We start from the raw sequence: 19,656 nt of genomic DNA, 5'->3' as shown, positions 1-19,656 counted from the left end.
ATCTGAAGAACTTTCATGACACTTCTTCTTTTGCGATAGACGAACAAACCCTCTGACAGGGCGATTGGATGAACAAATTTACAAGACATCCCCGATGTTACAACAATTCCACCCCATTGGACCAGACACTTTTAAGGACTAGGACGCACACATTACCTTTATTATATAGGGTGAGGTAATAACTAATAGCACCTTAGATATCTTCGAAACTATAAGTTTTACAAAAATATTTACTCATAACATTGTATAGTAAGAAGGGAGCCATCCGGTGGCGACAATAATTTTTTTGCAGGTGGAGGTAAGTCAGACATTTGAAGGTCACCTTCATTTTTTTAAATGGATCGGTATATTTTTGCTTCCGTATTAGGATAGAAGATCTTAAAACGAGTTCAACGATCTATAACATAAGGCCATTGAAGGTGATAGGAAGCAGAGAAAGACAATAATACTTACGGTTTTGATAGTAAACGAAGCATACTGTTAAAGTAGGTGTTCGAAATGATGACCATCGCTGTCGATGCACCATTGCATTCTTTTTATGACAGATTGACTTGTAAGTCTTACAGTGCCAGAACTTATTGACACACAGGCTGCAATATTTCGCTGTTGCTTGTGAACTTTGTTGGCATTCACCATAAATAAGAAGCAAATTTACTTTTCGATAGAAGTTATCTCGTTCGTCCTTTACTCCCTTCACCATGCAGAGGTGTGAATATTGTTGTCATTTACCGAAACGATGCAAATTACCAATCAGTGTGCCCCTCCGAGTATCGTTCCCACCTTCTTTTGTGCTCGAAGCGCGCGTTCGTTTCAAGAGGGTGAAAGGACACCTGCACCGACTTGGGACATTTGAAAACCTTCAGAATTATCCAATGATCAACCGTCGATGCACGGATCGTTATGTACTCGTGACAAAAAACAGCCAGTACACGTGTACGGTCGACCCTAAAGAAAATACTTCATTTATGACCGGAATCGGCCATTGGGGACGTTAAAGGTTCGGAATTTAATTAAAATGGTTAAAGTCCGCGTGCGTTAACTATTGAAGGTAAAAATATTAATTTCAAAAATAGCCAGTTTGTCATGAACGCGTCATAAATTCAGTTTTCAAAGACCTCACGTTTATTGTTAACTTATCCTGCAAACTATTAAAGTGTTCACCTTCAAGCAGTGTTTGTTGTTGTTCATAGTGAAGTAAACGGTAAACATTACGCATTCCACTACTGTTTACAATACGTATGTTTTATTTAGTGCCAAAACGTAAGTATTATCGCCTTTCTCTACTTTCTATTACCTTCAATGGCCTTATGTTATAGATCTGTAGGATAATGAAATTATCTTAATTTAAAAGTTAATTAATAATTCAGGTTTCAAATGTTATGTGCGTGGAATATTCTAGAATGCGAGCGAGAGCGAATTTTGCGGAGTAAATGAGTTTTTCCTGTGAATGTTTTAAAACGATGAAGCAGTTGTTTATGAGCAGTCTTTCAAGTAATATCTCAGTTTAAAATAAGTATCTAATGATCTTGTGATTGTCTTTAATTAATAAATTTGCTACAGATTGTTGAACTCGTTTTAAGATCCTCTATCCTAATACGGAACCAAAAATATATCGATCTATTTAAAAAAATGAAGGTGACCTTCAAATGTCCGACTTATCTCCAAAAAAATTATTGTCGCCACCAGATAGCTCCCTTCTTATTGTACAATTTTGTATCAGTAAATATTTTTGTGAAACTTATAGTGTCGAAGATATCTAAGATGCTAATAATTATTGCCTCACCCTGTATATATGCTATAAAACTACAATGTTAGCAAATAATTACCTATTATTTCTAAAAAAGAAAAAAAAATAGTTTTACGTTTAGATAGAAACGTGCGCGTTAGAAGATGCTATTGTTAACAATTGTTGACATCTTGGAAAATTCCATGTTTGCTAGTAAAATGAAGTCGTAGCGAGAATATTAAAGTAAAGAATTTATAACGGCCCTTTTGCATTCGCTGAGGCGTCTTTCACTTAACACCGGCGAAATCACTTAAAATCTCTTCTTCCCTCTATCATGGAAAACTTCATTCAGGGTCGTCTTCTTTTTTCCTGTTTGCTGTGTCGACGATAGTACAAATCTTGTAAGAGGCTCGCCGAAAGAGAACTTTTGGCAAGAATCCGTGTAAGGTCTTAAGAGCCAGAGACATAACTTAACGAAGCTTTCGCAATATTCAGACCATAGTCACTCGTACATTACCTCCACATACGTCTCTGAATGAGTTAGCCAGAGGAACGATCGGTGCCTCTTGTTTATCTCGTTGGATTCCGGAGGGATTTCACGGAACTCGCGATCTGAATTTTTATATCTTAGCCTAAAAAGTCAACGTTCAAAAAATCCTCATACTTATTCAAAAGTCGAACCTATCGTAAAGATAACACAATGAACATTTATAAAAGTTCCGAAGGGTAAATTAAATCATTTATTGGTTAGATTGGGTTAGGTTGAATTTTTATTGTCTTTCTTTTTTATTGTTCATTTGAAAAAATTAAATAAATAGTATTATTAAATGTTGAGTTTAGTATAGAAAAAAATTTATTTACACGCTAAGGTTATTTTAACCCGTTGATTTGATCGAAATTGATGCGGCATCGATGGAAAATTTTCCTTGTCAATGATTCATGCAGCTTTCGAGCAGCTTTTCTCAGTCTTTTCTTTTTCAGAGATTTAACGAAAGCTATAATTAGTAGGAAAAATATTCGTGTACCGTTGTTTCATGGTTTTTTCTTTTTCTGGGCATTATTTTGTTTGCGGTGTTTGAAAATAAAAATACGTAACAGCAACGGTACATAATATTCTCTGTTTTGTTGCTTGTTTAGTTCGAAAGCTGGATGCGAATGTTTATTGCAGTTAATACACCACTTTGTGACTTTCAGTTTATTTATATTCTTATACTTTTTAATTAATAAGAGAGCGTTTTTTCTATGGCACGGAAATCCGATCGATAACAGTAATTTACACATCTTGAATACGTGATGAAAGGTATCTATTTCGACAATTTTTCCTTCCCTTCATCCTTTCTCGACAGTCGAAGCATTCGAAAGAAACGCTTCGGGCTTCTCAAAATTCACGATACTTTGAAGCAGTGGGTGCGGAAATTGAACTTGACCAGTAATTGGTCGAAAGAAGCTGATCGACTACCGTATAGCTAGCAATAAAGAACACTCGAGAGAGGCGTGGAAATTTCTGTCGCAAAAATAAAATTCCTTTTACGAGCGGGACTCCGTGGTAGGCCGCCTATAAACGGTAGACACTTGTCAACGGCAAGACATTCACCGAAACCCCCTGGAAGTTTTAATAAAAGAAATCTCCATGGTGCGGCACGGGTAATTTATTGGCGCGGAAATAATTTGTTGCTCGGTAGCTGCTCGTGAGACCTGACAGCCGCGAACGAAGTTCGTATAAATAACAAAACGGACGGTCGTTAGCGTGGAATCAAATACTGATAGATAGAGCTGGATTTCTTCCATATTTAATGAATTGTTTCCTCTTCGCAATAATGGATGATTTTTCAAGCAATAGTTCCATTTAGAAATATCCTTTTCCGTTTCATTATTTTATCGATTAATTTATATACGGTTACTTATTTCACTTTGTCAATATACATGTTATTGAACATGCATACGTTACACCAGTACTAAAAACACCTTACGTTATACTTTTTGTAAAAAATTCATTTTTAAATTTATGCAAGCATAAAATGTTAAATGAGCTGAAATATAACGTGCTGAAATTAATCAAGAATAATAAATATACAGCGATCTGTGGAAACATGACCAGAAGTGTAATTAATACGTTAAAGAAAATCGGTCGGTTCGTCTGAAGCCTCTTACAGAAACATAAATCCTATTTTGTGACGGAACAAGGTGCAGCAGCGCGCACTCATCGGGACTTGATCGAATCGTTCATGTTTATCGAGTTAGCATTTACCATTTTAATGTCTCTCCCAGACTTTTTCTTTCTTTCCTTACGCTGCTTTTTCCATTCCTTTGCTCTCTCGCTCCCGTCTCCCAAACTACGGTCTCGGTTCTCCTAAGCTTTTCAGCGAATTGCTCGATAAGGTTTCGTAGTTGAACCTTCGGGTCGGGAGTGTTCGTTGAAAACTTCGCGGTGCAACGACCTGCCTGGACAGACTTAAGCTCTTTCTTCGACTTTTCTCCCCTCTCTGCTTTTCTTTTTCTTTTCCTTATTATCGTCCCTTGGAGAGAATTGGTGACTGGCGATCAATTATTCTTTGTTAGCGGTATGGTAGACAGAGATGACGTATGTAGAATTTGCTCGTTCCTAGAGTTCCTATTTTTTGAGTCAAGTAGATTGACGAAGTGCGACATTACGCGTTCCTCTGGTTAGGTCGATGCTTCCACGCTTGAGAATTGTACTTTGTATCGAAAACTTCGTCCGCGCTGCTCCGATATCTATTAGAGCAAGAAAAAACTAATGGTATTTGTGACTATTTATTATTGCGGAAGTTTCATCAACTTCCGGCGGATTGAAAACTAATTTTTAAGACTACCCAACTTTTCAACTTTCCTATCCAACGCTATATTCTCTTACTTTTCGTTGTTGAAAAAAAAACTATTCTTTCATAATCTTCCTGAACATCTTTCCTTCGTTTTAATAACTTTTAACGATGCGTAACTATTCGCTAAGTATAAAGATTTTAAAACAAACTGGCGGACACACCATAATTTACACCATAATGCACCACACTTTGTAATAAAATAAAAATTTTATCACCATTATAATATATATAATAAAATAATCGGGATATTAATTAATAATAGAATTAGCATCGAGTCACATCGAGTGGCAGTTTAGTTAGCGCGCGGATAACAACTCGTCATAGAGTTGGCGGGGAACAGTGCAGACACTAAGCCATAATCGTGACGTGTGGCGGAGGAAAGATATTTCCGCCCGACTCGAATATCTTGATACAGATCTCGATTATCGCGCGGATTTTCCGCTCGTCAATCTTTAATTCCTCCGAAACGTTGACGACAATTCGTATCCGCATCTAGGCGGTAGAATTACCATCACAAATAGTCGAATAAGGCCGCGGTGCAGGGTTTCAGTGTCGATATCATGGTATGAAATATACAATTAGTATAATATTTGTTTAATGAAATTCGTTTATTGAAATCCTGAATGTTTTGAATATCGTTGTATTATTATGTATAATTATCATGTTGGCATACAATTTGAAGTCGATACACACTCCCTGTGCGTTCTTGGAAAATATTGATAATCCCTCTTACATATGATTCTCTACTTTTTGTGCATAAAGAAAAAAAACAATACTTGAGAAGAATGGTTGAAATATTGATATTACTTTGTGAGATTCTTTAGCAATATGGTGTCTGTGGTTCTTCGACACAAGTGCTTATAAGTCTGAATATACATATATAGTGTTTTAGATTCTTGTTTAATTCGATGAGAACGTTCGAAGATGGTCAAACGTTGAACACAGTGTCTGAAATATTAATATTCTAATGCAGTATGCATGTAACGTACAATATATCCAAATCCACAGGATATCGACGAACGACATCCTGTCTATCATATTGATAGACAATCAATTGAATCGTCCGCCTATGACAGGTTATTAGGTGTCAGATTATCAGGACTACTGTTTAGAGTATAACGTAATAGGCGTGTCACAAATGAATAGTAATTTAGATCACCTAAACCTCGACGTGACCGTCCATTCGAGATAAGCTATGACATATTGCGTTAGGATATGAATTAACGGAATTAATTTGAAGTCGTTATGCTCTGATTTTGTCAGCTTGATCTTCTGCCTTTCCGCAAAAATGTTATCCATTTCAATGAAGAGGATTTACTATAGACGAATTATAGTGGAATTATTTAGTGGAAACTGTAACTTTTAATTACATATTTGAGATAATAATGTATTGATATAAATCAATATTTATTGAGAAAAAAAACATTATTCACTATACATTGTTCGTATTTGAAAAATTAATTATTGGAATTTTAAAACTAGTTTACTAGCTTTTACCGGTCAAAGAATATTAATGTTACAATTGTTAAGGACAAGCAAAGGTTTGCAAATATCTATCATCTATTATACATACATACACTATTCATCCTTCGGAAATTATTGCAATTATTGTAATTTTGAAATTACTTTATTAGCTCTTACAGATCCAAGAATTTTAATATTTTTAGATATCAGAGTATATAATTTGTTACAATTTGACGTTCGGTTTAGAGAAGAAAATATTTTGTTATCCACGTAACTTAATTCTCGCTTAGACAGGAGTTTGGTAAGGTACTCAAGGAAGGAAATCGATTTAATGTGCGTATTTACTTACTTACTTATGTTTCACGCGTGAAAATGGTTTGACGCGTTACACGCGATTCGTTTTTCACTTCTGAAGACTCATCGCTGTTTCATACTTAATTAAACAAGTTGAAGCATTCCGAGTAATTAAATAAGCTCGCGAGTTGCACGCATAAAGAGAGAATGCAGCAATCCGCGCGGTGTCTTCCGTGCATTTCCAGCTAAGTACATTTTCATAGAAATCGATGAATTGAAGCGTGTCGAAGGTAAATAAATTATCTGTACCATTATTGAAATATACATCGTTTGATTATTATTTCTTTCTAGTGTTTCGTAGTATTTTGTAGTGTAGGCAGTTTCAAAAGACGAAACATATTAATTCTCTTAGTTGAAACATACCATTTAGAATATAATTTTGCGAAGTTAATATTCCTTTTGTTTTTCTTTTTAAAGGTTTACCCAGTGCTGTATATACTGCCTATAACATGTGGAATATATTATATAAAAATCATTACCTATTATATAACTTTTTAAGATTTTCTGTCGATACGTGTAAATATACGTAATTTCCACTGTTTCATAACTCCATATCGTGATAAAATCAATTCCATGCTTCGCTTTAGGACTATAGTTTTGTACCTCCATTCTGGTACCGGGTTTTCTTCGCGTACAGTTACGTTTGTACAGAATAAAAGTTAATTTAACCACTTGGGTCAGAATAACGTCTTTTTATACGCGATAGCTATTCTATTTCGAGCAAAAAGTGAAACGTCCTATTCGTAGGCTGACCCTTTTACTTCGAGAACGGTTAGGGCACGAATTTACACTCGAGGTACTGAAATTCTGTTAAAAAAATATGAATTTCTTTATACCGCCGTATTGAAATTATTAAAGAATTTCAATTTATGACCCATACAATACATTTTACATAAAACAATCAAAATACATTAACACCATTCAGGGCATATTTATTCGACGGAAATTTCACTTGCGTTCGCCAGGGTTCTCTTAAGATACAAATTTTAGTTTCGTCGAACGATCACAGGTGGCTTCCTGGGTCGTCTCTTCTTCGTGTCGTTGCGCTGTGCTAGCGTACCCATCAATTGAGACGCGTAAATGCGAATTAAATATTCCCCTGTTGTTTTCTACGGATCTTTCTTCCATTTGTTTTTCTTGTTCGCTAGGCCTTGTTCTTCTTGTTGGTCTTCGTGATTTGTTTAGAGTGAATTTGATGTCAACCATCCATTTAAAATATAAACAGTATCCATCGTGTTAATGTTTGTTTTATATTGTATTTATATTGCACGTAATGGGCAATACGTAAGTCGATAAGTACGCCATCTTTCTCGCAGCCCGCCTATTTGCCCGCAATTAATACAAATATTCTGTTAAGGATTGTAAATATAAACAGCATTCGCGTAGCATCAATAAGTATTTTCGCATAAAATAGTCCATTAAAGACATCGAACTTTTCTTTGACAGATATCGATAGGAAAATTGGGTCACCGTTCTCCTGGTAAAAACAAATTGATTCGATGGTCTCACTAGATCCATTCGGTGGAAAAATAAGCGAAAAATTTCTTCGTCCGAGTAACGTGTGGTTACATTTTAATAGGCTTGGACAACTTCGAAGCCCGCAGTCCGCAAACTTGCCCAACTTGGCCCAACTTCGCCAAAGACGAACTCTCCCTTTGCAAATAATATTCGATAATCTTGTGCTGGCCTAACTGATAGTTATTATAACCAGCATTTATTTTAGCCATGACGTTATTTTAGATATGTCGTAATGGGGTTCTTTGACAATTAACTCGCATTGTCTATGGTCCGTCTAAAGTTTGTATTTTAAATTAAGTTTGTAAAAATCTGTACGAAAGGATCGTTTCAACAGTTGTTTTCATTCAAGAACCAGAAACTGCAACAAATTCCTGCTATATGATATTTATAATTTTTAGGATTGAAACTCCAATTCAATAACTTGGAAGGTGTTGCTTTTCCATCTATTCCTCAATCGAAAGTCCTCTGCTCATTCAATGATTTCATTTGATCCTCAACACTTGTTCTCCTCGGATTAACCAATTTTGTAACGTACTAAAATATTATTTCTTCTTTCGTAAAGTCACGAGCCATTGCCTTGCGTTCTATCATCGTCGAACGTCGACTCAAAAGGATGGACAACATGATCGAAGATGCAGGTGGATGAGTAGGATGTAGGGAGGGCAGAGGGAGAAATCGATTCTAATTGAATCATGCCCCAGCCTGCAGGGATTATATCTTTCTCATGAGATTGGTCCGGTCGTGGTCAAAGGACGTATCCCTGGTCGACGATCACTTAAAGCCCTCTCTCGATAGTTAAAGAGCCGACCAGCCGCAGCAAGCGTGCCGCTGGCCTTCTTCCTCGGAGTCCAGGCAAATCGACCACTAATTCTCGAAGCCGAAAGAGATCTTTGCTCTTCGACAGAATCGTCGTCGACGGAATTATTATTCGTCCCTGGCGATCGATCGGAACTCTGCTCTATGGATATCTTAAATGGTTGCTGGCTACTCAGAAGGTCTCTACTACAGTTTCGCGCGTTTGCTGGATCGCCTTACGAGGACGGGATGGTTGCTTCGTCGGCTGGCTTTCGAGATGTGACTAGTGACGACAAATAGTGTGACTTTTCGCGTTGTAATTAAAATTTTAATTAACGATAGATACAAGATTTAGTGGTTCTTATAACGATTTATTGTAGCATTTAGGAGGGTTTTTAGAGAAATTTCTCATTCGATGTGTAACTGTTGGATGGTTAAGTTGTGTTTTTATAATTTTTAGTCGAACTTTCCGCTCGCGCGATGGTGTAACGCGGTGCGATGTGCAAATACGAAATGCGCCTTTTCATTGGGATTCTTCTAAAACTTTTTCAAAGCTCTGCCGCGTTCGCGCGTGCTGGATAGTTTATCTGAGATTCAATTTCGAATTATCAACCGCATTAATTATACGAACGGGCGTGAGATCGCTGCGAAAAGACGTATCGCTCGTCAAAGTCGATTAAATCCACCCCTCTACATCACTGAGTATTTCGTCTTCTTAAATATACTAATGTTGCACAAACACCAGTGCAATATAACCGCATTCGTCGCCGTACGACGCATTTTACCCATAAGTCTTACCCATGTGAGGATTTTGTATAAATTATATCCAGCCAACTGGTGTCGTTTATATAGGATCAGTGTCAATGGTTATTTTATAGTCCTCCATTTTTTGCTTTTGCGCATTTTATTGTAGTTTAAACGATGTTGTATTATATTATTTAATAAAATAACGTTATTACAACAGTTTGTCTTACAAATACACTTGTGATTAATAACTAATATTACTTTGAATGATTGGATAAAAGTGTACTGTTCTTAAATTAGATATTGCTGACGTCCACAAAGCAGAAAATTTGCAAATTTTTTATGTTGTATCATTGGAACATTCGATTTCCTGAATTTCGGGATTTTTGAAGTTTATAAGTTTCGCATTTAGACTTCGAATACTTTTAATTTTATCTCGAAGCATCGCAATGTTTAAATTGCTGAACTTTTGTTTTCGTAAATATTGCTGAGCACTAAAGTTTGCAACTTGTTCAATTTATGAACTATGAATATTTCAATTGTTATTTCGTAGCGGTCAAACATTTTACGTTCAGAAACTGAAAACTTTGTTCAAATTTTTTGAAAAACTATTTCAAACTACTCAAGCTGCATTATGATGTAGTAAAAACAAACAGGAACGGATTATTAAATTCTTTGCTATTCGACAATTCACGAAATCATTAGCATAATTCCGACTGAATTAGGATAAAAGAACACAATTTCGAATTTTTTAATCGAAATGAAATTTTCTGATTATGAGTTTTGATTCGATTCAATTAATTGAAGGAGTTGTGGATCGTATTGTTCTTACAGTAATATTACTCATTATTTTGATACAACTGTTGTTGTAATATTCGAAAGTTCTGCAATTAAAAAAATTGGAAGGTTCGAAATGCACAAAAGTTTCGGTGCACAATTTGATACAATTTCGAAAAGAAACGTAATCAAAGGTTTCGAAAGCATATTAAACTAGACTCTTATAAATGTACAACCACACGGTGTCATCTATTTTAATACACGATCAAATATTTTCTCCACTTGGTGTTATACTGATTTAAAATTTAATAATTTCTCCAGCATCCATTACTTATTTCACAAATGAATGAGCATAATTAACCTAGTGTAAATAAAATCTGTACACGATGTAAAGCCATTAAATGTTGATGAATGAATATCAAGACTCCAGCGGATCGAAACAGGCGCGAGAACGTCCTCCTGCGATGACAAAGAACTCGAGATTTGAGGAAAGGAGAAAAGATAAAGATGGTGGCGTTTCTGTTGAAAGTAAGTGGGCCGAAAAAATCTGAACGGTTCCCTCGCGATAATATCATTTCGAGATACTTTCACGGGGGTTTCATCGTAGACGACTCTCGCACGAGAAAAAAGAATACCAGGGACGACAAAATACGATCGAATCGGTTGAACGACGGTCTCCCTTAGAAAGAGCACTTCGAAGGAATTTCTCGCCGCGAGACCTTTTGTCCCGCTGTGGACGATGAAAAGCGTGTAAATCTGTCTGGACACGCGTGCCTTGTACCCCTTCGTTTCAATATGGAATCACTTAGCTTTTCTCGCCTCGATATAACTCGATGCCTTTTAATCGACACGTGGCAACGGAAAACTGGATCTTTTACGATCAATTCTCCTATTAACGTTTATCTGTTTGCGTAAGCAAGTTTTATTTTACAGCTAATGCTGACCATTTATAAATAAACTGCGAGAGAAATTAATTACTTTTTCGCTTCCGGACTGTTTGGAGTAATTAGTGTTGGTGTTTTGTAGGGGTTGGAATATCTTTCCATGTCTGTTGTTTTTTCAACGAAAATAAATTTTTCAGTGTTTTGAGTGAAAGATAAGTGCTGTTAGTTTTCTTGTTACTATGATTACTTTGGGCTACTCGAGTTCTTGCTGTTAATGCTAGCTGGAAATAGTAGTATTTATTTTCTGAAATGCGCGAGCGAGGATATTGTTTATGGTTAAATCTTGATTCTTGTGGCTAGAAGTCTATAGAAATAATGGAAATGGGTTTTACAAACAACTATGAAATGATATATGATAATACGTGATGTACAATCTATTCGAAATATAAAGTAATTCTTCTATTAAATACGTAATATGTTGTATCGTTGATAACTCGACTTTTCATGATGGATATTGATTGTTTATAGATAGTAATAATTGTCTTTTAGAAATATTCAAGTAAACAATTTATATCTAAATTCCTGTGATTTATTAATAAAAACGAGGAAAAAATAAGTATTATACTTTTTCTTTTTCTCTAGTACTTTGACATTCTTAAACCTAACAGTTTAAAAGTGGAAATTTCTTTATAATCTTTCCTTAAACTCTAAGCAACTAGCTTTTCGTCCTCGAATTCTCGATACTATGCAGAAACTAAGCTATCTACCAACATCAAGAATAAAGATCGAGGAAAGTTAACTCTAGCCAATGTCACAAACATTTCCACACCACCTGCAGTTAGAAAGCACTAGCTTCTCCAGAAAGTGCAAATTTTGCATCGTCAGCTTTCCTTGCAGCTATTCAAAGCTAAGAGTATCTGCCTTTTATTTGTGAAAAGAAGCCAGCCTTTTTATGATTAGTCTAATTTCTCGCAATACGCGTTTCGTATACACAGTTAAAGGAGATTGCATCTCCTCTGTAAACAAATGTTATTTTTTACAATTAATTTCATTTCTTCCAGTGAATGCTCTACAAAGGTTAAAATTTTAGCGTTTATACCAAGAACAAAATATTCAAACTACTACAAATTTTCAAACTACTTGTTTGTATTTCTATCGCGATTTTAGACCGACGTTTTAATAGCAAAAGAATAAAAAAGTAACAATTTATCGAAATTTTTAAAAAATATAATAAACAATTGGTAGTATTTTATTCAATGTGTTAAATATTCGCGGACGACTGAATTTATACCCTGTTTTCTAGTACCTGCATCGATGAACCTTTGTATACATGAAAAAGAACTCAAACAATTATATTCCTAAACAGATTAATAGAACCTGTAAAATTCGAGAGATTTTCGGAACTTTCTTTCTAGTGCTAATAGCATACATTATGGCATCTGCGTCTGATGAGCAATTCGACGGAAACAGTTTCGGTCGTGTAGTAAATCATCCTTGTGTCCGAAAAAGATACGTTAGAAAAATCCATACGTTCAGCTGACCTGAGTGTGTATCGTCATTTGAATACGTAGAATAGGGACACGCATGGTCAGAGACGCACAGGTTGCATTCCATCGACACCAGTAACGCAACACAGAAGGAGTACATCAATTTCACGTAAGCATGCTGTTCCTCGAATCTCGACGCGTAATCACCAAACCAGTTTATTGTCCGCCATGATGAGAATGTAATCGTTTATCCATTAGCGAGCTGGAACTCTAATTACGCGGCCTAATTACGAAAGCCAGAGTTACGACTCTGCGAGAGGGTTTGATCAACGTGGAGATTCCTCAGTAAGATCCTCTCTGAGCAGTCGGAATCGTAGAATTTTAACAGTTGGACCGCTTTCAACCTATACTAATTTATCTTTGTTTCGCTTCATGTTCCGTGTTTCCTTTGGTCCGAGTTTGATTTATTCGAGAAATTTTGCGAAACGTTTAAAATTACATTTGAAAATGCAATAGATTGTAAGGTAGGTTTTTAATCAACAAATATAATTTTATTACGATATAATATTTCGTTTGTAATTTCCAATGCAAGTGATAATATTTTGTACAATGGAAACAAGTTTGTTTAGACAAAATTAAATAATAATTTTGTATCCTACTTCTATTATATTCCTCGTCGTACTATATCTTTGCAAACATCAAATTTTACTTATTCTAATTTGATAACGAAGAGTCGTCGACCTCAATAAAACCTACAAGCCTAAAAGCCTGAACCTACGTCTAGGTAAGATTCGCAATCAATTTAATTATCGAGAACCTATAAAAAGCGGGAACGATATTTTTGAAATAGGAAGGTTGCAACTGGCTCTGCACGAATCAACGATCCGGGATTCTCTGACTAGTACGAAGAAAAGAGATCGCTGTCATTGGGCTGAGCTATTTGCTTTCGAATCTGTCACATTAATCGCTGTGGAATATCAGTTTTGTCATGTTCAATTGCCTAGCTGATTTAACATAATTGAAAAACATCGACATTTTCAATTTAATGTTTACTCGAAAGCGTCCAAAAGAAACTTATTATATATAAAATCTATAATATAGCACAATATATGGTATAACATTGTTATAGATAAAATTATATTCGGAAATGATTATATTCATTTTTTATTTCCCATATCGTGCACATTTTACTATTCTACTGGTAGAGGTTATGAAATAGAAATTTATTTATAACTTTCGAACGGGTAGTGAAATAAGTTTTTGTAGTTAAGAAAAATGGAAGAAACCTTAAACTCTGCTAGTTCGTACGATATTAATTATAATAGTCAGCTTTAAGGAATGTCCTGTATTAGAAAACTTCGAGAACCATTAGTTTTTTTGCTCTCTTTGTGAATAATACAATTATTCAACAATTAACCAATTTTTCATCGAAGATATCCAATAAATAACTGGAAGATATTTTACTTATCGTTGACAGGGACAAGGAGCGACCTTATTTCGATCCTTCGATTTCATGTGTTCTCAAATTTTCACAATACTCTACCTTGTTTCCATTGATGCAATTCTTCGCGTCTAGCAACGCTTAGAGTAAAACTGTTTTCCAAATAACTCCACAAATACCAATCGGGACTCGCAACGATCACTTTACAACGTTCATCGTGCCCATATATACTCGGTTATTATTATTCCTCGTTAATGAAAACGATGAAAAACGACGGTGAAATATGTATTCCCGTTCGAAAATATATTTCTTCACTTTAATTCACAATACCCAAGTCGACGTTTCACATTGCAATTTTTTCACATTACACGTGTCATGAGATGGAATATCTCACTATAATATTCAGGTCGCACATTAGCCGAAGGTTTTAACGCACGCGAATTAAATTTCGACTCAAGAACGGCCATCCGTTTTGACAAACAGTTGCGCAGGATTAACACGTTTCGAGGATAGTAGGCGAGACAAAATTAATCGGTTGATTCGAGTGTCTACAAACTAAGCGATACCATTCACGAGTACACCAAGTCCTAAGCGATTGTTCGTTCCTGTCTAAGGATTAGTACAAGAAGGATAATTAAGAGAAGGGTGACAGAAGTATTTGTCCTTGATGTGTTCACACGGAAAAATTGCATCCTGTACTTTCGAGAATCTTTGAATGTTTCCAGTTAATTTAAATACTTAAAATCCTTCTAATGTATGGTTACTCTTATTTTATAATTTATAAATATTATACTATTTAGAATTCTCATTGCTACTCTTAGAAATATACTTAATTAAATGACAATATGATGCAAGCAATATTTTTTATATTTACCGTTAAGAATCGTATAAATCGTAACATTTCTTTCATATTCTTACCAACTTTTATTAAAAATAAATTTTTATTAATAACAATACTTTTATTAACAACAAATTCGTAATTATTCGACATTGGATAGAATTATCCAAAAGAACTGAAAACTAGAAATATCCTATATTCAATGAAACTAAAATACCATTCACCAAAGCGTCTATTTTTCCAAGCATACATATTTCACATATCACAGACATCAGAGACAAGAACGCGGCATGCCTAATGTTTCCTTAACGATTCTCCCATCAACTCTATATTTCCTCGACTTTTTCGAAAATCTAGGAGCTATGAGCTTCATTCAAAGATACTGATTATTATTCCTAAAAAATGCTCCCAACAGCCTATCCTATCCTATCACCCGAACTAAATTTAACTGAGGAGGGGGGGGGGGGGGGAGGGGGTCGGAGAAGAAATTGCGCAGGGAACGTCCGGAAGCAGAAGTTCGTTATTTATCCAGGCATTCGGTACTGGTTCGCTGACACCGTACATTTTATTTACGACGCGATTGAACCGTAGCCAATCAATCCTGCGACTTTACGTGCTTCCGTGGAACGCGACGCGAGTTCCGTCTCTCGCTTCGTCGCGATCGATAGTGACGCCATATCGATCGTCGCGTAGAAATCTGCGACTGTGCGAGAGAAAAAAAAAGAGAAAAAACGTCCGAGAAGTATCCCGCAGAAAGAATTACGACCGACTCGCGGCTTAGATTAGATAGGAGGTTAGAGTGTGAGATCAGCGCACCTTCCCTTAGGAGGATGTGAGTGGATCCGTCAGTGGAAGAGGTTGCAGTCGCGTTTCTATCCAGTCGTGGAGAAACAAAAAAAAAAAAAAATAAGAGGAGGGAAAAGAAAACGAAACGTCGCGTGAAGCAACTGGTTGCAAAAACGAAGAAAACGATCGTCGTAGTCGCGCATGGAAGCGCCTCGATGGAAAGGAGGCTTGGTGTGAGATCGAGACGGTATTTTGGAAAATTCTTTCGCAAATTCTAATGTAGGCAGATATTACTATTTTCGTGTGGACGGAAATGATGGATATGACTGAGCATTGCATCCATTTTTAAGGTTTTAGTTTAATAAACACGATTATGAAATTCTTGGTATATGCATTGTGCGAAAGCACTTCTATTCTATCGTTTTTATACGAACAGTTTTATTTATTGGGCTTGAATATTTGTACGGAATTGTTGAATGATCAATACGTTTGAAATTAAATTAAATGGAAAGCTCATATGATGGAGGGTAGAAATATTTGGAAACTATTTTCAGTCGTAACAAAGTTAAGTTCTTAATAAACGTTTGGTTTTCCTAATTATGATCTATATCGTATATTCCGATGAAAATATAAAATAATTTACTAATAGATACTACTAGACCAATTTCAATTTTCTATTTTTATACAAATTGAAGAATATTTAACAGCAAAGATAATGCGATATATACGATATGTATGCAACACGTAGCATATCATCTTTCATCCGTTTAATAAAATAGAAACACAATGACCTCTTCCATACGATATTACATTACCAAAATATTTGCACAATCGATCCTATATGCATTAAACTCATCATCTAATATACTCAACTCTTCTCTAAAAGTCGTCTGGAAAGCCTCCACCCCAAAACTGAAGTAACGTGAAAGCTGCATTTCTCGTTTTGCGTGCTCCACAACCAAGAATATACATAGACTTCAAATTGTAATCAACGAAAAACGAAACTAAAATCAACGAAAAACGATCAAAAGTATCCAGGAAGCTCAGCATAAGACCAAGAGAGGGAATAGAGGTTTACTTCAATTTTCAAAATTACATTCCTTCCACGCTTATCGCGTAAAGGCGGGGCCTCAGCAGGAGTATCGCATCCCTCGACGAGCCAGGTCCTTTTCGCAGATTTCTATGAACGAGATCATGCGAGAACGCTGCGTAAACTTGTTAACAGAAGTCAATGAGCAGATAGGACGGCAAGCGCCGCGCCAAAATTGTTTGTCACAGTTGATCCGCGTCGCAATTCAGTCGGACGGATATTAGAAATCCGCGAGCTATTCAAAATTATCGGCCAGAAAAATTAGCCACGGTTCATTTCTGTACGTGTCTTGTCCATTTATCATGATAATGATACAGTCTTAAGTTTACTGGCTTTTTTTTTAAAGAAGAAGAATGTTAGAAAAAATGTAGAAACAGTGATATTTTTGAGAATTTACAATGCCGATACACGTTTTTGTGGAAAATCGGGACTTTTAAGTTTAGGACCATGATTGACGCCGAACGAACGATGTGTCAATTCATTTCGACATGCTTGATGTTGAAATATACTCTGAATATCATTGGTTGCATAAAGTTTTAGATCATTTAAAGAATTGAAATGATTGATCTTTGCAAAGTACCTTGTCTCTGTAGCGTTTATAGGAAAAACATTTCGAGTCGAGATGAATTCTTGAAGTTTTTTCAAGGAAATTGTTGGAATACCAATGCATGCTTTTTGTTATTTTACTATTATGAAGATTTTGGATACAGAATTGTAGGATGTATCGTGGAAGTTGATAGCACTGACAATAAGTTTAACTTCGGAATAAAATTTTCTTGGACATCATTTTTTTTTGAGGTTATGATCGATTGGCATGATGAGTTGAGATTACATCGTTTCTTTAAGATTATAGAATTCAAACGTTGTGTTACACATTATATAACATATTTTGTATATTTATTAAATTATAATTCGTGGAAAAAAATATGAATAATATAGAAATAAAAAAGAAATAGCTAATTCATCGTCATAAATTATATTGAGTTTCACAAAATTATGTCCAATCACCGAATCTCTATAGTTATCAGATTTTCGATAGATGGACCCACAATAAGTTTCTCTACAAACTGTTAAAACTCACGACTGCAATACGCTTAAAACTACATTGTTTAAAATTCTTGGAGTTTACGAGATTAAAATAAAAGGTAAAAGTTGAATCTTCTAAACTATGGAAAGAATCCTCTATCGTTCGCAGATGCAAGAAATGAAATTCTGTCAGCAATCTCTATCCTCTTGCAATTTTAGCTCAACCAAATCCTCCCTATTTTTCATATCGTATCCGTTTAACGAACTCTCGTAGAAAGTCATATAAAATGTGGTAAGAACAAACACCTCTAAAAAATTCTTTCTTTCTTTTTTCGAAGGTACAATTTAGACTCCGTCGTCGAATCAACCAGAGAGTTTGACGAGAGTAAAGATTTGAGATCCTAAAGTAGTCCACGAGAATTTTTATCCTCCATCACTCGTAGCAAGTGAACTAGCAACCACGATCACGTTTAGGAAATGCTAAATATTCCATTAAAGAGCCATCGAAAGAGCTCTCGGACGAGGATGATTTTGCATTACGAGCGCAGTATCGTCCGAAAATTTCTGAGAACGAAAGACTCGCTAGCCTCCGGGTCTCTTAATCGGTAACTTTCGAAGACATCTGGAGAACTACCTGCAGCCACGCATTTTTAATGGTTACGATTCTCCTCGCAATCTTCGACCTAACTTTCGTCCGACCCTCAGCCCACGGGCGAAGACATTGCCCACCTAGAGGCTAGGAAACAACGACGTTAATCAATCCTCTGGAAAACTGATGCAGAATTCCTGGAGCAAATCGAGTTTCGACAAGGAAACTAGCCAGATGGCGAGATGGTGCTTTGACTTAACGGACGTAGGAGAATAGAAAAGGTAATATCCGACGATCAGAGGATACTTGGCGTGGCCAGGTATTCACGTGTGAGGATCACTGGTGCTGAGAACAAGCAACGAAATGAATTACATTTTCTACTAGGTGTCGATCGGTCGATCGCGTCCCTGCACGAGCATCCGTTCGTTTGGTCGCGCGCACTTGCCACGATCCGTTAATCACCGGACTAATCACCAGAATCGAAAGGAGCTACGTAGAACCAGGCATATATCACCGAGTTTCCGGGTTAACGAAGAGAAGGCAAAAAAAAAAACGAAACCGTTACACACTCGGCGACCGCCGCGGCAAGACTGGGGTCTGCTACCCGGCCGGGGTAGCTGCCATGGCAACCCGACTACCCCCGAAACCTTCATCCCTCTCGCTTGTTCCACGACCATCCGCAGTCGCCAATCTCTTTCCAACCGATATCTCTCTCCGTTTGCCGAGCGACTGCTGCACACGCGCTCTCTGTCCTCCTCTGGTCACCCCCTCGGTGTCCGCTATCTTTCGTCCTTTCTCCATCCCACCTCTTCGATCTTCCTCTACGGTGTTCCTCCAGAACAGAGCGGAGCTGGCCATCTCGCGCAAGCTCCGATCGCTGCCGAAGGAAAAGTCGCAGAAGCCCGACGTTGCCCCAGGAGAATATCTGCCTACAGGATGTTGCTCTCGTGTCGCTGTTCTACGTAGACGCACGCGCAACAACGATGCCGCGCGATTCCTCCGACTCGTGACTTCTTTCGGGCCCTGTTTCGGTGTTCTTTGCGCATCGTTTTTCCTCACGGATGCGAAAGTCCGGTTAAGGGTTGTTTACTTCGAGGAGCGTTGTTGCTGGAAATGTCATACCATCTCTAGCTTGTCTCTTAGCTTGTTAGGGTGGGTTATTTGCATGTGAATTTGCAATAATCTCACTTAAGGAATTTTTACAAAGATTTATTGCTTTTATAGAAAAGCTTTTCTATCAATTGTTTATATTTATTTTCCAACTTGTACTTGGAATCAAGTTAATTTAATATGTTCA

The 19,656-nt window shown here is 36.5% G+C and overlaps 1 protein-coding gene across 1 annotated transcript in view; it reads right to left on the bottom strand.

Moving 5' to 3' along the window:
• LOC143425950 (dipeptidase 1) overlaps positions 1-18,831 on the bottom strand; it is a 115,348-nt gene extending 96,517 nt beyond the window's left edge. The window contains exon 1 of the mRNA XM_076899043.1: positions 18,732-18,831. The gene's annotated coding sequence lies outside the window, so the exon portion shown is untranslated. The remainder of the gene's footprint in view (positions 1-18,731) is intronic.
• Positions 18,832-19,656: the final 825 nt, after the last annotated feature.

The sequence above is a fragment of the Xylocopa sonorina genome, chromosome 8, assembly GCF_050948175.1.
Source record: "Xylocopa sonorina isolate GNS202 chromosome 8, iyXylSono1_principal, whole genome shotgun sequence".
NCBI lineage: Eukaryota > Metazoa > Arthropoda > Insecta > Hymenoptera > Apidae > Xylocopa > Xylocopa sonorina.
Note: the sequence above shows the minus strand (reverse complement) of the source record. Positions and strands in the feature narration are given on the sequence as shown.